The sequence below is a fragment of the Schistocerca gregaria genome, chromosome 1, assembly GCF_023897955.1.
Source record: "Schistocerca gregaria isolate iqSchGreg1 chromosome 1, iqSchGreg1.2, whole genome shotgun sequence".
NCBI lineage: Eukaryota > Metazoa > Arthropoda > Insecta > Orthoptera > Acrididae > Schistocerca > Schistocerca gregaria.
The window spans coordinates 912,314,834-912,335,340 of NC_064920.1; the positions used below are offsets into that span (position 1 = coordinate 912,314,834).

The 20,507-nt window shown below is 39.3% G+C and overlaps 1 protein-coding gene across 1 annotated transcript in view; it reads left to right on the forward strand.

Moving 5' to 3' along the window:
* LOC126275143 (nephrin-like) overlaps nucleotides 1-20,507 on the forward strand; it is a 686,204-nt gene that overhangs the window by 67,552 nt on the left and 598,145 nt on the right. The window lies entirely within an intron of this gene.

The window sequence follows — 20,507 nt, forward strand, 5'->3', positions numbered from 1 at the left end:
AGCACTGCAGGGGATTCGCGGATTACAGCAAACGAGTGCTGTGGGCATCGGTCCCTGGTGACCGGCAGATTTCGGAGATCGTTACGGCGTCCTTTCTGAATACCAGAGAGGAGGCGAGCATTGCAGTGAGGTACGTAATCATGGAAATGAGAGAGACTGCTTACCGGAAAATCGCTGAGGTGCCCGTCAAGCAACTGCGGAGCAGTACTCATCTGAATTAATGGTGGTGAGTGTGAGGATTTCTTTCATTCCACAATATCCAGTAGTGACTTATTTTTTCAATGCTCTAACCCTTGCGCTTTCTTACACTGAACACTACTTTTCGCATAATAACGGCGAGTATTCTATGCACTGTAAAATACCAAAATTTGCGTACATTCATGCAATATCAAACTACAACACATGCACGATCAAGTGAAAAATAGATTAAAATGTACAGTATCGATTTGCATCGGGTTACCTTCCATTCGGAAAGTGGGTGCACTCAGCGACTGTTATGTGGCTTATAAATTATAGAGTGCAGCAACCAGTGACCTTTTTTTAGATTTTATTACGCCAGTCCGGATTTCGGCTAGTGGCTACCCATTGTCAGTGCATTATTTTCTATTCTCGATGCATGTGACTCCCTGTTCTTCGGGAGTCGGTCACATTTCTTTGAAATCAAAGAAATATGACTGACGCCCGAACAACAGGGACTTACATGCATCGAGAACAGAAAATATTGCATTGATAACGGCTAGCCACTAGCCGAAATCTGGATTTGTGTAATAAAATCTAAAAAAAGGACGACTGATTGCTGAACTCTATAATTTATAAATTATATTAACGATTTTGTTCCTAAATCATTAATTCACTTCCCTTGTTGCACAACTAGCAACATCTCTAATTTTTTTCTGCGAGTTTCCTGCTCTAGTCACTCAAAATGTTTTTCAAGACGGAAAATAACCTCTTATATCACAGAAAGTTATAGGCACAAATCTGAACGAAAGTATAACTGACAGTGTCAGATGAAATTCTTCATTCATGCTTTCACAAAATACTCTTTTCACTGAACAAAAGAATCCATAGTCTAGGTTCCTGTTTATCACACTGATCAGTTTCTTCTTTACATCTACTCAAAAGTTCCCTTTGACATCACTGAGAAATCTCTGGAACTACTCAACGGTTGACTTTGAATCTATCAATTGCGGACATATGGCTTCCAACTTTGTTATTGTAGATGGCAATTTAAAGAAGTTTGTCTCAGTGTCAATTAAATCCTAGTGAACATTTTTCACTCAAATGCTGCTTGTGCATATCTGGTAAATACGGTATCATCTGGTGAGAATCAGTTTACTACTTAATGAAAGTCGCATTTCCTTTATAATTCAATACTGGAGAACTAATTTCATTGCAATTATCTGTGTATCACTTTTATTTCATACCGATTACATGGCATCAAAATTGTTAGAGTTGCACCTTCCACGCAAGTACCCAACCTAGTTGGAACGGCCTGGTAGACTCTGCTTCTAAGCTGCTACATCTGGAGAGGCATTGAAAATATCGTTTTAAACCAGTAATTTTTTTACACCTTTGGGACCACTAAAACTGAATGTTACACGTACCTTTTCAGTTGAAGGTATCAAATTATTGACTTTGTCATAATTTTGGCGTATTGTTCCTGCAGCACTTTGGAGTACATGAGCAAGACACTTTATGTGTATTGCATTTGGGAAAAATATTTGATGTGTCGTTGTGGCCTGCGGCATGTTTAGAGCTGCACCTCTTAACGGCAAATGTTGTGTGTATTTATGTAGATTATTTGGCCTTAGAAAATCTAAAGAACAGGAAGCATTTTCTCAGTGAAACTAGCAATTTCTGGAGTTCCTTTCTTGTTCCAATTCTCCACAGTATATTAGATGAGGTTGACCAGGCCCACACACAGTTAATTTTTCTACTATTAGGTTAGCAACTAGGATCACTTGTTTCATGTCCATATATTTGAATTTCTCACGTCCTCTCGAATTTTGTCCAATACCTTCCTAGCATAAGTAGCTTTACGTGTGTAAAAGTAGTTTTCATTTACTTTTACACAAAATTTATATTGCCAAATGCACTGCCTAGGCCTTTTGTTTACAGGATTATGGAACATAATTTGTTCCCAGTGTTGATGGATCAAGTACATCTTTTGACGTATAGTTCTCAAGTGTTATACCTGCTCCTACAAAAGGACCTCACATATACAAGTAAAAATTGGCGAAATAAATCTCGATTGAACAGCCTGGTGTGAGTGTACGAAGGACGCAATATTTCGGCAGTCGACCATGTTGTACATTCACACCAGGCTGTTCATCCGAGATTTATTTCGTTATGAAATACGCCTGGAGAAATTGAAGAATCAAAACTAAAAATTGTTTTGCGATGCCTTAGGTGTTGGAGCAGAAACAAAAGGCTGAATTTGTTGCTGCAGATTCTTTTGTTTTTTGCATTCTTGCAATATGCGATGCAGATGCGATGTAATGTTATACTTGAGAATTTTTAGTACATTTTATCTGATATAATAAAAGTTGTATCAGTAATAGAATAATCGAAATTGCTAGTGAGGTTTTTTTAGTTAGTTGCTGCTGTGGAGGGACATAAAAAGGTAGATCCTTGCTGTCGATGGATTATGATTGAAGCTCTTATGATGATCCATGGCGTATGTTCCTCTTGATAGCATGTCGGTGTTCCCTTGGGATGATGAATAGGGGAAACAAATAGTGGCCTGGTAGCAGAGTACTGTGTACTTTGGTACAGACTGGCCAATCCAAACATCTCACAAGGAGCGAAAGTCTAAAGATTTTTCATACATTATTTGCTACCTCTATGTATGAATAGCTGTAGAGAAAATGTACATTTCCTGCATTGCGTCTCATCAATTTTACGAGTGGCCTTCTTATTCTGAGCAGAGAAGGTTCACAACGAAACATCCACGCCTGTTGCGTCCTCTGTCATAGAACTGAATTGTATTGATGGGGAGCTACCCCTCCATCCACTGTCTACACCGGCTCTATCTCCAGGGGATAATCCGCCAGGTGAACCTGTCTCCCGCTGTTTCTCCTCCCTCCAGGCGTGCGCCAGCGAAAGTGAATGGCCCTCCAACCGGTTCCCATCTGATCCTCAGCCACCCGCCGTGTCGCTATGGAGACAGCATCTGATCTGTATGTGCACACGCACCGACCAGGTCTCCGTCACGATCCCGTTCAATGATTACGGTTCTCCAGATTCATCATGCAGAGCCTTAAAGTTCTATACTAATAATGGGATGTTGAAGCATGAATGTAATTTCCTTTGCATAATACTTATCTTTCTCTTAATTTACTAGCACATCAAATTTATATACATGAACATTTTCAATTATTCGTAAAAGCAGTATTTACAATTATCATGTAGGAACAATCCCTTAGGTTTCACTTTTACGCTATATGAAAGTTATTATCTTTACCTTTGCTGACTGCAAGAAGCATACACTTAAGATCATTCCTTGGCTACTCTTTTATTGTTAGTAGATAAGTAATAAATTATTCACTTCTAATCACATTTTCTTTCAGAATTAATGAAAAGTAAATTATTTGCGTGCAAATAACGTTCTACTAGTTATCCTGCTCAGACTACAATTAAAAATTATTAAGTAGAAATAAAAGGGCTGTCATCAATTACTTATTAATCATGGTATGGTTCCTTTTCTTAGGCCCATTTTTGATAATTATTTGCTTTTCCCGTGGTTTGTGTATCCCTCTTTAGGCAATATTTTCTTTTACGTGTTTCCCCTCTTAGTTTTCCTTTTTAGTGGTTTTCACATCATTGTCGGCTCCAGTGAAATATAACTTCACAATACACAACAAAGTTATGATACTAAAATTTACTGATTAGACATTTGAAATTGAAGACGAAGTTAATCTGTAGTGCTCGCGATCTTCATGGTAGTTACATATCTTTCACTTAGTTTACTTAATTGTTTCTTTATGATCTTCCTCATAGTCATTTCAGCCTTACGTGTGTCACTTTCTCATTTGAGATGAGATAGTAACTCTCAACCTCACTTCTCTCGTACGTCTCCAAGCTGCTGAATTCTAAACAAAAATAAGCAAAACAATATCATCCCCAATTCTCTTTATTACATTTAACATTATACTGCCGTCCGTCAGATTGCTATCATGGTTGTCCGCGTGGATTTACTTTATTCACTAGAATTCTTCTGATGTCATGTTGCACTTCAAAATTCCTCGTAGGACAAATGAGCTTGCTTACCGCTCAATAACGTGCACGTTGGTGCTCTTAAAAAACAAATAAAAAAGGTACCTAACTAAATATTATTATTTTGTACAATATTACTATGTTCAACTTTACTCTTGAAGTTGAATTTCTCAACATACTCAATTCTTGATAAATCCTGTTCAACCGCAACTTTGGTGGACCACAATATATCGTTTGTATCCTATCGTTTTTCAAGGACGAAAATACACATAATCTCCTATACCAAATACCTACGAACCAAAGAACAAAAGAAAAAACTCATGGAATCCCAGTAATACATAGCATGTGTCAGTGTGCCATCTTTCCTAAAACAGTCAAATTAAAATGAAGTCCATTCATATTTATTTATTTATCCGTCAAGTTCCGCAGGATCAAATTGAGGAGCAAACCTCCAAATTCATGGAACGAGTCAGTACATGAAATTACAACGTAAAAGTAATAACAGATGAAAATAAAATGTTTATGAACCCAAAAAAAGTTAATCCATAAATTTAAGTAAACGCAATCAACAATACAACATATGAATCCGCTTAATTTTTCAAATAATTCCTCTACAGAGTAGGAGTGACCCATGAGGAAACGCTTCAGTTTCGATTTGAAAGCGCATGGATTACTGCTAATATTTTTTAATTCTCGTGGTAGCTTACCGAAAGTGGATGCAGCAGTATACTGCACACCTATATGCACAAGAGTTAAGGACGTCCAACACAAACGCAGGTTTGATTTCTGCAGAGTATTAACTGAGTGAAAGCTGCTTATTCTAGGGAATAGACCGATACTGTTAAGAAGAAATGACAGTAAAGAATACATATATTGAGAGGCCAATGTCAAAATACCCAGACTCGTGAACAGGGTTTGACAAGAGGTTCGTGAACTTACACTACGTATTGCCGGAACCGCCCGTTTCTGAGCCGAGATTATCCTTTTAGAGTGGGAAGAGTTACCCCAAAATATTAATACCATATGATATAAGCGAATGAAAATAAGCAAAGTAGACTAATTTTCATGTCGAACACCTGACTGGTGTTATGCGCCACGCCACGAATTCCTCTCCTGTGCCAACCTTTTCCTCTCTGAATAGACGTATGTTATGAATTATATGCTGTACATATTCCAATCTAAGTTCCATCTTAAGTTTTTACCGTCCGCAGTTCCCTCTAGTATCACTAAAGTTAATCCCAGATGTCTTCACATATGTCCTTACATGCTGTCCCTTTTTTATCGTTGTTTTCGACATATTTCTTTCGTCACTGAGACTCTGGAGTACCTCCTCACTCGGTACCTTGTCAGTCCTCTTAATTTTCAACATTAGTCTATAGCACCACACCTTAAATGCTAAGATTTTTGTCTTTTCCAGTTTTTCATATTCCATTATTCACTGCCATATAGTGTTGTGACACAAACGTACATCCTCAGAAATATTTTTTTCTCAAATTAGAGCATATGTTTGATATTTTTGATACTATTATACTTCTCTTGGTTTGGAACGCCCTTTTTATCAGTGCTAGTCTGCTATTACTTTCTCTTCATTTGATTTACTCTCGATCCATGTTCTGTATTCATTGCTATGTTATTCGATTCAGCACATCCTGTGATTCTTCTTCGCTTTCACTGACGATAGCAAGGTCATCAGTGAATCTTATACTTGATATACTTTCACCCTGAATTTTTATCCCACTTGTGATCCTTGTTTTTATTTCTGCCACTCTTTCTTTGATGTACAGATTGAACAAGTAGGGGCGGAAGACTAATATCCTGTTTTACGCCCTTCTGAATCCGAGCACTTCGTTCTTGGTCTCCAAGTCTTACTGTTCCCTCATAGTCCTTCTACATATTGTATATTGCCCGCCTTTCGCTACAGCTTATCTACATTTTTCTAAAAAATTTGAACATTTTGCACAATTTTATACAGTCGAACGATTTTCCAGTTCGACAAATCCTACGAACATATCTTAATTTTTGTTCAGCGCTGCTTCCATTATCAACCGCAACTTCAGGATTGCCTCTATGGTGCCTTTACGCTCCCTAAAGCCGAACAGATCGGTATCTAACTGATCGTCAACTTTCTTTATCATTCTTCTGTTTATCAAGCATGGCAGCAACTTGGATCATGAGCAGTGAAGCTACTTGTGCTATAATTCTCACACTTGTCAACTCTTGCTATCTTCGGAATTGTGAAGATGATGTCTTTTCCGAAGGTTTATGGTATATCGCCAGTCTCATACATTCTAGACACCACCGTGAATAATCGTTTTGTTGCCACATCCACCAATAATTTTAGTATTTGCAATGGAGTGTTATCTATCCCTTCTGCCTTATTTGATCATAAGTCGTCAAAAGCTGTTTTCAGTTCTGATTGTGGTACTCTGCCTTTCCTGTCGACACCTGTTTCTTTTTCACGTCATCAAACAAATCTTCCCCCTCATAGAATCTTTCCACCTATCCCCTCTCTACTCTGCTCTTAACAGTGGAATACTCTTTCTACTCTGGATGTTACCACTCTTGCTTTTAATTTCAACAACGCCGACTCAGTCCTTCCGACAAATATTTTCCTTTCGATTTTTTCGCATTTTTTAAGCAGCCATTTCGGCTTAGCTTCCTATTTATTTCATTCCTAAGTAACTTACATTTGTAGATTTCTGAATTTCCCTTAGCATTTTTGTACCTCACTCTTCGTCCATTTCTTCTGTTTTCCATGGTTTCTTGTACATCAATTAATTTCTTCGGCTTAATAGTTCCTAGGTCAAATGCACTAGCTTGAGCAGTTCTTGTTGTCATCAGTGTACCACTATGCACCGAACAAAATTTATGACAAAGCATCTTTTGCATAGATTTCTTGTAGTCTTTTATTTCAAATTCGTATTGTAAAAGTTTTTTGTTCGTGATTTTGTTGAAAAACTTGTTACTGACGAGTAAGATATTTCACTCTTTTTCTTTTTGCTTCCAAACTTACATTTTCCAGTTCTTCAATCCACTCATTGATTTTCTGATGGATTTCCCTTGCCAGAACGTCCTTCTCATCCTCCCATGTATCTTCTGTATACTCTCCGTAATTGTAGCGTACTTCAAGACTGTTCTACAGTATCTGCACTTGAATCACCCGCTCCTCAAAACAGTTGTTCATTTTCTTCCCTTTTTGTGGAATGATTCCTCCTCTGACAAGGTTCAGTATCCTTTGGTTACTGTTCAAGAAGTCTATTCTGATAATAGATTGATGGTCAATTTAGGTAACATCAAGAAAAATTTCCTGTTAATCTGCGTCCTAGCCCGTTGATTGACTTATTTACTTTTTTGAATTTACTTACCACTGCGGTTTTTATATTTTATTTTTTTTAAATGACCGTACCAGACAATGAAATCTCTTGATACATTAATGTTGTATCGCCTATTGCCGATTTTTGGCTTACACAATCACTTGTTCCCTTGACCTGTACATGTCCTACAGAGATGTTAATTACTGGGTACAGCTCAAGTTCGTATCATGGGTACTTCCTGCTCCTCCAATTGCAACTGTGATTCTTCGCCACTCTTTAGTATATTTACTTAGTGTATTCTGACTTATTCTGTGGGTTTCTTGGCAGCTTCCCCTGCTATTAAATATAGTCAGTGCTTTGATAAGCTATTACCCCATTCCTCATTTCTTGGTTTCAGTGGCCTGATTTTTATGATTTCTTGTCCTTCTCTGCCTTATAGAGAGGAGGATCCATTCCATATCAAATACTGTTCATTGTTATATCTCTGCTACTTTTTCCAGCCTCCTCTTTGTTGTGGGTGATTCCAAAAATGATTTTCTCCTGTTGACAGACCGTTGGAATTATGTCCACCTCAGGAACCACCATTTAAATTTTTTCTCTAATTATCGTTGCAGTGTGGTGGTCAGTTGAAGTTAATTTCATGCTCTCTCTGTTGTTCCCTAGCATTGTGATTGGCAAAAGAGACTTCAAGTTCACGCAATGTGCTTGTTAATTCTTCATTATTGTCATTGCATCGACTTGTTAGGACTGGTTGACAATTTGTCAGCTGTTCGATATTATAGTGTCGAATGACTTCACCTAGGCTACCAGGAATGTCCAAGAACTGATTTTTTGTAACCATAGCTTCGAGAAAATTCACTGAACTCATGCATCATTATGCCGTAAAATCACTTTACATTTACATCTCCTGCTTAGAACATTCTTGCATTCATCACAATCTGTAATTCGTGAGGAAAGCATCTCTAAAATCACGTATGTAGTCCAATTGTAGCTGCTTCCCTAATTCTTCCACTGTTTTCCCTCAACGTGTGTTCATATAAACTACAATTCATGCGACAAAGGCCCAGAACGTGATATTGACAGTCAAATCGTGCAATCCAAGTTTTATGCTATTGCATACCGACTGATATGAGGTATTTTAAGTTGAAGGACGGTTCCTGTCTCACACACGACCTAACAGCTGTTTGTGATGTTCTTCTTATCTCTTCTCGATGGGACTCTACATGAAAATTTTTGGTGTTGGTGTGTCTAGCATTACATTCGTTTCTGCCAAGTGCACGACTTTTGTTCAGTGGGATGCTGTTATCGGTGACTGTAGTGACTGTTTTTACTCCTACCTTTAACAAACCCATCCTTTCAAATCTGATATGAGCTTTTTTTCTCGCATCTTCTCTGCAGCCTTACGTTTATATTTCCCTGTGTTTTCTGGAATGCAAGAAGGGTCTGTATCTACATCTATATGGTTACTCTGCAGTTCACACTTAAGTGTCTGGCAGAGGATTCATCGAACCATTTTCGTACTACTACTCTACAATTACACTCTCGAATGGCGCGTAGGAAAAAGAACACCAAAATCTTTCCGTTTGAGCTCTGATTTCTCTTATTTTATTATGATGATCATTCCTCCCTACGTAGGTGCGTGTCAACAAAATATTTACTCATTCAGAAGAGTAAGTTGGTGACTGAAATTTCGTAGATAGATCTCTCTGCGAAGAACACCGCCTTTGTTTCAGTGACTGCCACCCCAATTCGCGTATCACATCAGTGACACTCTCACCCTTATTGCACGATGAAACGAAACGAGATGCCCTTCTTTGCATTTCTTCGATATCCTCCGTCAATCCTACCTGGTAATGATCCATATCGCGCAGCAATGTTCCAGCAGAGGATGGACAAGTGTAATGTAGGCTGTCTCTTTAATGGGTTTGTCGCATCTTCTAAGTGTTCTGCCAACAAAACGTAGACTTCGCTTCGCCTTCCGCACAATATTATCTATGTGCTAATTCCAATTTAAGTTCCTCGTAATTGTGTTTCTTAGGTATTTAGTCGAATTGACAGCCCTTAGAATTAAGCGATTTATCGTATACCCAAAATTTATCAGATTTCTTTTAGTACCCATGTGGATGACCTCACACTTTTCTTTGTTTAGTGCCAATTGCCACTTTTTTCCCCATGCACAAATTCTCTCTAGATCATTTTGTAATTGGAATGGATCGTCTGATGATTTTGCTAGACAGTATATTACAGCGTCATCCGCAAACAGTCTAAGGAGGCTGCTCAGATTATCACGTACATCATTTATGTAAATCAGGAACAGCAGAAGGCCTATGACACTACCTTGCGGAATGCCAGATGTCACTTCTGCTCTACTCGATGATTTACCGTCCATCACTTGGAACTGTGACCTCTCCGAGAGGAAATCACGAATCCAGTCACACAACTGAGATGATACTCTATATGCACGTAATTTGATTAATAGTTGGTTGTGAGGAACGGTATCAAAAGCCTTCTGGAAATCTAAGAGTATGGAATCGATCTGAGATCCCTTGTCGACAACACTAATTACTTCATGGGGATAAAAAGCTAGCTGTGTTGCACATGAACGATATTTCCTGAATCCATGTTGGTTATGTATCAATAAGTCATTCTCTTCAAGGTGATTCATAATGTTCGAGTACAGTATATGCTCCAAAATCCTACTGCAAATTGAGGTCAGTGATATGGGTTTCTAATTCAGTGAGTTACTCCTATTTCTTTTCTTGAATATTGGTGTGACCTGTGCAACTTTCCAGTCTTTAGGAACAGACCTTTCGTCATGTGAGCGGTTGTATGTGATTGCTAAGAAGGCGCTATTGTGTCTGCTTACTCTGAAAGGAACCTGATTGGTATACCGTATGGACCGGAAGATTTGCCTTTCTTAAGTGATTTTAGCTCTTTCGCAACGCCTAAGATATCTACTTTTATGTTACTCATGCTAACAGCTGTTCTGGTTTCGATTTCTGGAATATTTACTTCGTCTTCTTTCGTGAAGGGATTACGGAAAACTGTATTTAGTAACTCAGCTTTAGTTGCACCATCATCGGTAACATTTCCATCGCTATCTCGCAGTGACGGTATTGACTGTTTTTTGCCACTGGTGTACTTTACATACGACCAGAATCTCTTTGGGTTTTCTACCATATTTTGAGACACTATTTCATTGTGGAAACTATAAAAAGCATCTGGCATTGACGTCCGCACTAAATTTCGAGCTTCCGTGAAACTTATCCAGTCTTGGGGATTTTGCGTTCTTCTGAATGAGGCATAAATTTTTCGTTGCTTCTGCAATAGTGTTCTGACGTGTTTTGCGTCCCATGGTGGATCTTATTAACTTATGCAGTATGAAGCTATCTATTGCTGTCGATTCTGTATCTTCGAATTTCAGCCATATCTGATCTACACTTACATAATTAGCTTGGACGGAGTGGAGACTCTCTCTTAGGAAGACATCAAACGAATTTTTATCTGCTGTGTTAAATAGATATATTTTGCATCTATTTTTAGTGGTTTTGTTTGATATGGCTTTGAGTCTCGCTACAATGTCCTTGTGTTCTCTAATCCATGTATCCGTCATGACGCTCAGACTAATTTGCGGCTAAAAGATCAAGTGTGTTTTCGCAACCATTTACAATTCGTGTGGGATCATGAACTAATTGCTCAAACTAATTCTCAGAGAAAGCATTTAGTACAATTTCAGAAGATGTTTTCTGTGCATCACCGGCTTAGAACGCGTATTTTCGCCAACAAATCGGAGGTAGATTGAACTGTGTGAGTTGGGTACTTGTTTGCAATGAGATTCAAGTTTTCTTTGAAGCTTGCAGCTGTTACATCATCAGAGTCGGGGCGTCGGTAGAAAGAGCCAATTATTATTTTGGTACGGCTGTTGAGTATAACCTCTACCCATACTATTTCGCAGAAACTTTGTATGATAACTTCACTACAAGATAAACTACTCCCAACAGACAGAAACACGCCACCACCTACTTTATTTAATCCATCCTTTCTGAACACAATTTGCACCTCTGTAAAATTTTCGGCAGAATTTCTCTCCGGCTTTAGCCAGTTTCCTGTTCCCATAATCAATTTCAGTTTCAGTGCTTTCTATTAGCGCTTGAATCTCTGGTACTATTCCAACACAGCTAGGACAATTTACAACTACAATAACGATTGTTGCTTTGTCGATTCTCGTCATTCCTTTGTCCTGTTCCCGATGAGACTGGAGCCCTTTTCGATCTTTCCCGAGATAACTGTACTTCTTGGCCGTCTCATACATTTACTGAAATAGTAATATATGAGCCTACACACAATTTTCCAATTTCTGTTTTGAACCTGTAGTTGACATGTGGCTTCGTCTATCTGCTTTACAAACTGTGCTGTTACCCGTTCAGATTGCTTTTCTGCTTTTTTAATCACATCTCTACTTTATCTTACCAGTCGTGCAACATTATTTGATCTTGTTGCAGAAATATATACTGATTTCGTACCTGCTCTACATTCGCAGTTCTATTGGTCAATTTCATCATATTTTCCTGCCATTGGTTCGACTGTTTTCTCGTTTTGGTGATCGACTGTTGTGCTGTTTTCTTGGATACTTGTACCTCTTTCATTGCGTGGCTTACCAATCACCTCTTCTTTTTTGCTTCATCTCTCCACTTCTTTCTGTATTTTAACCACTCTTCTCTGTAAAATGGTTCAAATGGCTCTGAGCACTATGGGACTTAACATCTATGGTCATCAGTCCCCTAGAACTTAGAACTACTTAAACCTAACTAACCTAAGGACAACACACAACACCCAGCCATCCCGAGGCAGAGAAAATCCCTGACCCTGCCGGGAATCGAACCCGGGAACCTGGGCGCGCGAAGCGAGAACGCTACCGCACGACCACGAGATGCGGGCTCTTCTCTGTATATCATCTGTAAATCTCCACATATTTTTATGCCTGCTGTATTTCATCTGTCCATTTCTGAATTTCTTTTATGTATTTCCTAATTTCGACTATCCTATTATATGCATCCCCATTCCTATTATTTAAAAATTCCGAAACTATCTTCAATGTTTACCGTCTGTCTGTTTGGAGAAAAAGTTTGTGAACTCATTTGAGCACTTGGTCTCACTGAAAATTCCAGCCTATTACTCTCTTCTACCTTGTAATTTCATATAATCACTATAATGTTGAAGTGTGTTGAAGTAACTTCATCTTCTTCCTGTTTATACTTACAATGAGCGTTATTAACTCCATCCCTGACTGCCTGTGATCTAAATAAAAATTACATCACTTCTTCGCCTCTGCTGTTTGTATTTGACTGTACTGTAGAAAAGATCAGCTGTCCCTCTCGTAAATCACCACCTGCCCTAACTTGACTGTGCTCAGTGATACTAGTAGTTTCATCCTTGACTTGTTCATATTCTGTTTGCAAACTTATTTTGTGTTGCCATTCAAATTGTGTACCATACTCTGTTGTTAACATAAAGAGAATTAACCCTCATCAAAGATAATCTCTCAACCAGCTTCATAATAAAGTATGTATGAATATAAATCTCATCCAAAATTTAGTGACACGGCAGATAACCACTTGGACATTGAAAAGAATTCAAAAACAATAGGTAGAAAGCTGCAATAAATACTTGTATAATTTATTCACGCCAGCAAAATGTTGTATAGACAGCTATGATTTTAAATGTTCTGTGTTAATGAATCATTAAAACAAAGTATGTTTCCTATCTGATTGCTTCCTAGAATATCCTGTTTTATACTGATCTTGACATGGTCGCCAGTATATGCAAAACCCATTTTGTGTGAGAATGTGGAATCTAACTCAATCTGACATTAATCAAGGATTGAGCTCACCATTGTTGTTCAGTGCTGAATTTAGTGTGTGCCATGGAATTACCAATGTTTGTTTATTGGACCTAGCAATTAAGATTCAGGTGGGGATTTGACATAAATATTTATCATTTAAAGTAATTGGTTGGGAAAATAAACTCAAGGTTAAAGTACCACTGTTGTTTTTTATATAATACACATGAATAGTAATGGAACAAAACCTACTTACATAAACAAGAACTATAAAAATGTACCTCACTTTGCGAACTGCAAACCAAAAGTCTGAGTTGCGCTCGCCTCCCCTAATATGCCTGAGTTGTATGTGATGCTTTCCATAACCACCAGTCGACTTTGAGCATAGTGGAGACATAATGCCTCAGCAACTTGAGAGTCTAATGACAGCCTACGTCAGTAGTCTATAAATTTTACTGTAGACCTCTCCATCCTCAATGTCTCTTCACCCTCTAAGAATGACTATACACTGCTCTCTATTTTTCCAGCTTTTTTGTGTCTTCCGCCCAACAAAATGTGATCACCAATCCCTTTAAAAGTTGCTAGAGCCGACCAAAGACATAATTGTTTCTTTGACAATATTGCTCACTCAAACATTGCGAAAAATTTACAGCCCAATGACATGAATATCTTTCCTTCTTTTCTAAAAAGCTTCCCGCCAAGTACTCAGTCCTCATGGTGTCACTATCAAACCTTCAATCGGTGCTCATCCTGCAATGATCTACAGGTACAGTGAAATGATAAAAAGCTAGCTAGACGTCTAGTAGCCGATCAAGCTTTCAGAAAAGTGAAGTATATCACTCAATAAGCTCCTAGCACTAGCCACCCATACCCAGAGTTCCATTTTCTGGAACGAAAGTTTCCTTATCTTAGCCACCCACACACCATTCTATAAACGTACAATGGCCTGACCACCCGTTCCCTGTTCAGCAAAGCAACTTCTATCCCTTGTCAAGGAGGTGGGTGTCCTACCAGCTATTTCTTCTCCCTCTATTTATGCAAAAGTTGGCTTGCCTATGGCCACCCTGGGCTCATTCTGCTGTCATCTGTCTTGTCATCTGTCATCTGTCTTATATTCACAGCACTCCTCACTTCCACAGTTAGCCAATAAATCAAGTTAATGTACCCTGTAATAGTACAAGAGGTTAGGAAGAGGAAGTGAAACCGGCTCATAAATCACTGTGATCCCATGACTTACATAAAAGTAGTTAAACACCCTTCATATGTGTAATTAAAGGTGACCAAAAATGAAAAGAGGCTAGCCAAAGGACTTGTCACATTTCAACCTAAGAATTAAATCTACGATATAATGAGGCCATCAACCACGGAAGGTTTCAAGGAATAGTCTTGATATTGACCCGAAACATTTACAGATATAATTGGGTAAATAAAATTAGGGCAATTTGCCTGTAATTTTAATTCCATTCTCTGCGACTGTGTGTCTTAGATCTTCACCATTACCAAACCCTTGGTGTGTGGTATTGTGTCCCCAAGCAGAGAACTGTCTTATTTTTATTGCTGTAATAATAATTACAACTAAAGACACAAAAACTAATGTTAGACACAATTACAAAAAGTGATTCATTACCGTGATGTGTCTTATGTTCCTTTCAAATGCACGACTCACCTGTAAGACACTAATTTCGTGATCCAACACCTATTTCCTCAAGCACAGTACCAACGACATAAGTTAACTGGATGTAGTTATTACATAATAAAGCGGACTTGCACCTTTCTTAACACATTACCTCATGTTCTTCAAATGATTAAATTAACACTGTCCCCACTCTTGAGTTCAATAGAAAACACATTATATGAAACTAAAGGTAAATAGAGAACAAACATAGGGAATATAATGACAGTAGTGTGGCTCTTATTTTTCAACCCAGTGCTTTTTCCTTTGTGCTGCAACCTAGTTTTGTTCCAAATGTAATGAGTTGCATAATTTTGGCTCCATGGGAAAATGGGAAGAAGTGTCAATACGCTCCTCTATTTTGAAAAAATGAAACGAAAAATCACATTTACTTTTTATCTCGACAATATTATATTGAAGTACCTGATTAACCAATTACTTCCAAGTTAGTTAATCAGTGAGTTGTAATAACTTCCATTATTCAATTTATATCATCAATTTACACAATGGCTATGATGCAAATCAAAGGCGAAAAATCAAATTTTATCTTATAAACCCCAGTCCTCTGATAAAGACTGTTACTTTGGTCTAGGAAACTAGGATACTCTGTTAGAACCCGAAGGACATATTGCCGCTGTTTGTAGTTTTTGATAAATAATTTGTTGTAGACGTCCATAAACATGGCGCCTCTATCTGCTAAACTATTTGCTACTTCCAGTTTATTCGCTACTTTTTAGCGTCGATGCCTCTATGAAGGGTCTCTCTTAAGAACTTTTCACTCAGACCCAATTTAGTTAGGATTGCTGTACTTCGCAGATTTCGTGGACATTACGCGATTAAGTGCTAGAAGAAAAATGTCCTGGACGAAGAGACAAACGTCTCAAAAGCAGTGAATATCTACATCTTTTTATTTACTTCAGTTTTACCGACGACCATCCTCCAGATACTTCAGTACTCTTTGCAAGAGAAGTTTGGAGATGGGGCACCACGACTGATGAAATCAGCCGGATTAGTGATAATTACTTTGATCTATGATAAAGACCATCGACATATCACGATCACGTGCTACCAGTGACAGCGGAAGCAGTCCAATAATTATTAAATTTTTGGTTCCTGTATTTCTGTTGCCTGTCTCGTGTTTGTGTGACTTGAGAAGCGAACATGAGACTTTTTGTAAAGTGGTTGGGTAAGTAAGTACAATACATACAGCACAGACCGAAGTTTATCTTCATATCTACACTCCTGGAAATTGAAATAAGAACACCGTGAATTCATTGTCCCAGGAAGGGGAAACTTTATTGACACATTCCTGGGGTCAGATACATCACATGATCACACTGACAGAACCACAGGCACATAGACACAGGCAGCAGAGCATGCACAATGTCGGCACTAGTACAGTGTATATCCACCTTTCGCAGCAATGGAGGCTGCTATTCTCCCATGGAGACGATCGTAGAGATGCTGGATGTAGTCCTGTGGAACGGCTTGCCATGCTATTTCCACCTGGCGCCTCAGTTGGACCGGCGTTCGTGCTGGACGTGCAGACCGCGTGAGACGACGCTTCATCCAGTCCCAAACATGCTCAATGGGGGACAGATCTGGAGATCTTGCTGGCCAGGGTAGTTGACTTACACCTTCTAGAGCACGTTGGGTGGCACGGGATACATGCGGACCTGCATTGTGCTGTTGGAACAGCAAGTTCCCTTGCCGGTCTAGGAATGGTAGAACGATGGGTTCGATGACGGTTTGGATGTACCGTGCACTATTCAGAGTCCCCTCGACGATCACCAGAGGTGTACGGCCAGTGTAGGAGATCGCTCCCCACACCATGATGCCGGGTGTTGGCCCTGTGTGCCTCGGTCGTATGCAGTCCTGATTGTGGTGCTCACCTGCACGGCGCCAAACACGCATACGACCATCATTGGCACCAAGGCAGAAGCGACTCTCATCGCTCAAGATGACACGTCTCCATTCGTCCCTCCATTCACGCCTGTCGCGACACCACTGGAGGCGGGCTGCACGATGTTGGGGCGTGAGCGGAAGACGGCCTAACGGTGTGCGGGACCGTAGCCCAGCTTCATGGAGACGGTGGCGAATGGTCCTCGCCGATACCCCAGGAGCAACAGTGTCCCTTATTTGCTGGGAAGTGGCGATGCGGTCCCCTACGGCACTGCGTAGGATCCTACGGTCTTGGCGTGCATCCGTGCGTCGCTGCGGTCCGGTCCCAGGTCGACGGGCACGTGCACCTTCCGCCGACCACTGGCGACAACATCGATGTACTGTGGAGACCTCACGCCCCACGTGTTGAGCAATTCGGCGGTACGTCCACCCGGCCTCCCGCATGCCCACTATACGCCCTCGCTCAAAGTCCGTCAACTGCACATACGGTTCACGTCCACGCTGTCGCGGCATGCTAGCAGTGTTAAAGACTGCGATGGAGCTCCGTATGCCACGGCAAACTGGCTGACACTGACGGCGGCGGTGCACAAATGCTGCGCAGCTAGCGCCATTCGACGGCCAACACCGCGGTTCCTGGTGTGTCCGCTGTGCCGTGCGTGTGATCATTGCTTGTATAGCACTCTCGCAGTGTCTGGAGCAAGTATGGTGGGTCTGACACACCGGTGTCAATGTGTTCTTTTTTCCATTTCCAGGAGTGTAGAACCTCTAGATGCGCCGATCTGAATATGCTGAGTCTTTTTAAAACTGACGGTGAGACCATTCGCAGAAAAACAGTTAATTATACCTTTAAGTACTTTTTGTGCCATTTCTTCTTCTTCTGTATGTATGCTTGGATTGATCACAATACTAGTGTCATCTGCAAAAAGAACTAATTCCCATAGATATATACTAGACAGAAGATGGTTTACATATATGAGGAGCAGGAAAGGACCTCAGATTGAACCTTGGGGTACCCCATGTGTGATTTTTCCCCAGGTACAATTATGCGCCTGGACTCTGTTGTCTGAATTACTAAGTACAACGTACGTCATTTTTTTCTTGCTTAGATATGAGATTCATTGGTTGAATATACTGTTAATCCCATAAAACATTAAGTTATCCAAGAGACTACTGTGATTCAGACAGTCAAATAGCTTAGAGAGATTACAGAGAAAACATCCAGGGCGCCGGCCGGAGTGGCCGAGCGGTTATAGGCAGTACAGTCTGATACCGCGCGACTGCTACGGTGCAGGTTGGAATCCTGCCTCTGGCATGGATGCGTGTGATGTCCTTAGTTTAGTTAGGTTTAAGTAGTTCTAAGTTCTAGGGGACTGATGATCCCATAAGTTAAGTCCCATAGTGCTCAGAGCCATTTGAACCAACCAGCCAGCGCTATTTTATTATTTAATGCTTGTAAAACCAGTCTAGTGAACGTGTAAATGCCATTCTCAGTATAGAAACCCTTTTGAAACCCAAACCGTGATTTTCGAAGGAAACTGCTAATGCTAAGGTGAGATACTATTCTCCAATACACCACCTTCTAAAAAATTTAGGAGAATGATGTCAGCAGTGAAACAGGTCAGTAGTTATTGACTTCTTTATCACCATTCTTAAGAAGGCAAACCAAATTAGGAGGTTCAAAGTATCCGCTTTTTTAATTGCATAAATCACAACGTGAACCACCCAAGAATACGCTGTCAAAATTTCCAAACGAAATTCGCATCCGTGTAGCTATTGTGAGCATAGAACCGAGTCACATAGGTACAGGTTCGAGCGCAGATAGGGCGACATACTATCATATGATTTCCACGGATGAAACTCTTGGACACGAGTATTGCCCAGAGGGAGAGGACAGCTTGTGCGAATGGCAGAAACGAACAGCCCTTGGAATGGAACATGATCCGCACTCTAATCCATTGCACCCCGACGTACAGAAGGAAATTCTTCCAATATGTCAAGATTTATCAAGGGATGAATTACTGGAGAGATGTTTAAGTCGCCACACACAAAATTCGAATGAAAGTTTTAATTACACTATTTGGTGATTAGCTCCTAAACACTTTCACTCCGGACTAAAAGTCGTTGAATTGGCATCGTATTTAACAGCAGGCTTATTCAATGAAGGAAATTCATCCCTTCTGATGGTCATGAACGAGGCAGAAATTGTAGCAATCAAGCAGATCATCAGCTATGCAGAACAAATGGATAACCAGCTCTTGAGCCGATAGAATCGACGTTGTTGATTGGAATAGAAGGAAGGTCGTAAAGCTCGGAAAGCACTTCTGCAAGCGCAAAACAAAGGCTATGAGAAAGAAAGAGGATTACTTTATGATGCTGGAATCGCAGATTAATCGATAAGCATTTTACATTATTGTTAACTTCCTTGAATTTCTAGTTTCCGAGAATTTATTTTTCAAACGCGTTTAGAGAATTAATTTTTCAATCGCGTTTATCTCGAAATTACTTTTTTCATATTTTCGTGCAGTATAACTGCATAAAACGGTATAGAACCGATCATTACGAAAATTGACAGTAGAATTCTTTACAAAATTACGAATTATATGAATCAACTTATGAGATATATCATGAATGTAAGGGTATTTTCCTTGACATAATTAGAAAAAAAACGTGAAAAACTAATTAAATTCTTCCAAAGCCTGCAAAATTTTTAATTTTCATTATTTTCACCTGCACTGAAGTTCACATCCTTACAAAATAAGTTATTAACGAAAAATCGAAACCTTTTTTTATTTCAGATGAAAATCGGAATGGCTACACTGTACGCAATTGAAGAACTATACACTCAACCTTCAGCGGACATCACAGCGTAACTTTATAATTTTTGGCTGAAATTATTCAAAAAAAAAATCACAAACACTGGTAGAAATATGAATGAAATGATGTAAAAATTTGATTACATTCTAACTAACTATTTCTACCCAAAAATTCCCAAAATACCAGTGTCAATCAGCCTCCTAACGTGGTTTTCCCCTTAAGGAGGAATTAACATTGGCACATTTCAGTCTCCCTGGAAAAATGCCTTGAGTTAGAGATGCATCACATATTTCAGATAAGACAGGGCTTATTACATGATAAATTTTATTTACTCTATAGGAAAGACCATCAAAAACAAATGAGCCTTTACTTTTGAGAGTATGTATAACTTTCACAAATTTGGTGCTACATTCACATGATCGAATTTTATGAAAACTCCATTTTCAACATATTGCTGTGAATTTGATCCTGCACAGTTTGTCCCTATGCATTCTACTATATTTAGGAAATGGTTATTTAAAACAATCTCTCCCTGAGACTCATCATTTACAGCCCTTCCATTAAGTTCAGTAGTGTTTTTTTCCTGTTCTATGTCTGGTTGTCCTATCTCTTGTTTCATTACATTCCATGTAGCCTTAAGTCTGTTGTCGAAGGTACTGATTTCTGACATTATGAGCACATTATTTGATTTTTAATAATATTTCTTAGTACTATTAAGTAGTTTTTGCAGCATGTTACTATTTGTTCTTGC